Below are 3107 nucleotides of genomic sequence, written 5' to 3'. Positions count from 1 at the left end.
AGCATTTACTAGATATATTTGATGACGAGGAACCCACTTTGAGACTAATAATGGCTGGAGACGGCTTGAATGGGTAATGAAGAAAAACTTTAATATAAGTTTAACATAACAGCAAATGTACAACGTTTCGACAAGATTTTGTGATGATGACTTATATTAAAGTTTTTCTTCATTACCCATTCAAGCCGTCTCCAGCCATTATTACTAGATATATGTTTGTCTGATATATGTATATAAGACGCTCACAACGTGACGTGACAATGTGTGTAGGTAGTGAGTTTTTGAACTGCAGTCAGAAAGTATTGTTGAAGTTAACGTTCATTGTTAAAACGTTTGTTATAGAGCGATTGTTGAAAATAAGTGTATCGGTAAAGTTATATTCAGAAAGAATAAACCAGTTTTATTAATTAAGGACTTGTGTCGCTAAAGTTTCGTCGGAACAAAGTTACGGAAAATCAATTAACGAACGGAGACGTAACAATATTATATAGCGCCAGCTACAGTGTGCAAATTGTAATAAATAAATACTGTAATTCAGTTAAAACATATTATTTTTATGACAGTGGTTATAAATTGTATATTTATCCTTATTTTTGTTCCTTTTCTGTAATTAGGAACACCAGCATATGAAATAATATTAACGCATAAGTATTTGAACCCCGCAACTGAATATGATTGCCTCTTTAGGCAAGGGGACGTTATAGGTTACAGTTAATCCCACTATTTGTTTTTAGATAGTAGCCCAGTAGTTGGCAGGATAGGTGGTATTAATTATCTGCCTTACATTTATAATCCATAACTTCAAAATTAAGGAAGTCTAACACAAGTAGCCCTCGAGTAGTTTTGTTTGTTTGTTTGTTTTTGAATTTTGCGCAAAGCTACACGAGGGCTATCTGTGCTAGGCGCCCCTAATTTAGAAGTGTAAGACTAGAGGGAAGGCAGCTAGTCATCACCACCCACCGCCAACTCTTGGGCTACTCTTTTACCAACTAATAGTGGGATTGGCCGTCACATTATAACGCCCCCACGGTTGAAAGGGCGAGCATGTTTGGTGTGACGGGGATTCGAACCTAACCACCTGGCCATGCTGGGCCCCGAGTAGTTTTGCAAAAAATTCAAAAACAAACAACCAAACTCATGGTTATTTCAATGTAAGTAGAAATTAATTGTTTCATTGGTGTTTGGGATGAAATGAAATGAAGGAAATTGCCTTTAACCCTAATGAAATGTAATTAATAAACAATAATATTCAATTTTTATTTAACTACTGTGATAAGCAGTTGTATCATATTGTTGCGTCAGCGAAGTCACGTGACTAGTATCACGCCACGTCATTCTCGAATATTCACGTCTTTTCCTCAAATCTCGTGATCTTTCTAGATATAGTGTAGTCTTGTATATATAAGACCGGCCATGAAGTGAAGGGGATGTAATGATTAATTGAATGTATGTGGAGAATATTGTTGGCCACGTGAGACGTGAGTTATAATGTTTATTATAGAGTGACTGTTGAAATTAAGTGTATCGTAAAGTTGTATTCGGAAAGAATAAACCAGTTTTATTTAAGAAAGGACTTGTGTCGCTAAAGTTTAGTCGGAAAGAATTTACGGAAAATTAACTAACGACTGGAGGCGTAACAATATGTTTTACCTGCTTTATATATGTAGGGATTTTTAGAATTTGATTATTTATTTTGTGTGAACGCAGTTCCAGCGTAAACAGGTCGTCCAGAAAATCGTTAAGATTGTCTTATTCTAGTTCCTTTATTTCTTTGTTCTCTTTAGTAGATTATGTCTATTCTGCCCAAGAGGATATGCAGTAGCATAAAGCATCCGGGTTGAATGGATCGAACTGTAATATCCTTTGCTGACCGAATTGATGTTGTCTAAATCTAACAGCCAACCAATGCTGTGAGAGACCAAAGTCGCGAGGTGACGCTGTCGACTGAACAAATAAGTTAGTTTACCTGTAGAATTCAGGCATATTTTCTTGAGCCAATTCTATTAGAAGATCGTAGAGTGAAGCTTTAATTTAAGATAATCGTACTTAGTTCCATGAACTTTTGATGTCGTGTCACTCTTCATCGAAGTCCCCGCCAATGAAGCTTGCAATATTGCACTCAACCTCTACATTAATGACCCCAACAAGTTAATGCAAATCCCCAGCATACTTTTTTGCTTCTCTTTTAGAATTAACAACGATTAAAACCAACTTCTTTTTCAACAACGAACATTTCCTTCAAATAGATGGTTTAAGTATGGGCAATCCTGTTTCGCCCGTTCTTGCCAATATATTCATGACCCAGATCGAAACACAAGCCATACATTCTGCGCTTCATCTCCCACTATACTGGTACAGATATGTCGATGACACTTTTGCTGGTTTCACTTCTACAGAACACACACTTACTTTCTTTAAACACATAAATTCCATTCATCTCGACATCAAATTTACAATAGAACACGAAAACAATAAACAGTTATCCTTTCTTAACCTCAAAATTATTAGATCGGACACGCAGTTTAAAATCAAAATTCACCGCAAAAACACACACACACTGGTCTCTACATCCCCTGGAATTCCGCTCATGACACCACATAAAAAATCAATACACTTAAAAACCTCATAATCACAGCCACAAGACTCTGTTCAACGGACTACATAAATGAAGAAATTAACCACTTAAAGCATTCCTTTATTCTCACCAATAAATTCCCACCAGCCATAGTTGAAAAACTCTCCAACATTCCCCACAATAAAACTCAACTCATGAACAAAATTGACACTAACAAACCCAACAACAGTACATTACACTGCAGTATACCTTTTGTTCCTGAAACCAGCTCAAGAATTACCCACACTTGGAAAAACTAGCCATTAAACACAATTTTCCTGCAAAATTCTCACAAAAACCTGGCCTTAAATTAAAATCGTTACTAAACAAAAATTATTTAGAATCACAAAATACAACATGCAATAACTGCCCAGAATTCTACATCGGAGAAACAGGAAGAAAATTGGAAACCAGATTGACAGAACGCAATAAAAAACCGTCCCATGTTTTTCACCATTGCAACTCAAGACACCATAGTATATCTATTAAAAAC

The sequence above is a fragment of the Limulus polyphemus genome, unplaced genomic scaffold (genome assembly GCF_000517525.1).
Source record: "Limulus polyphemus unplaced genomic scaffold, Limulus_polyphemus-2.1.2 Scaffold896, whole genome shotgun sequence".
Lineage (NCBI taxonomy): Eukaryota > Metazoa > Arthropoda > Merostomata > Xiphosura > Limulidae > Limulus > Limulus polyphemus.
The sequence above is the reverse complement of the archived record's forward strand: the minus strand, read 5'-3'. Positions refer to the sequence as shown.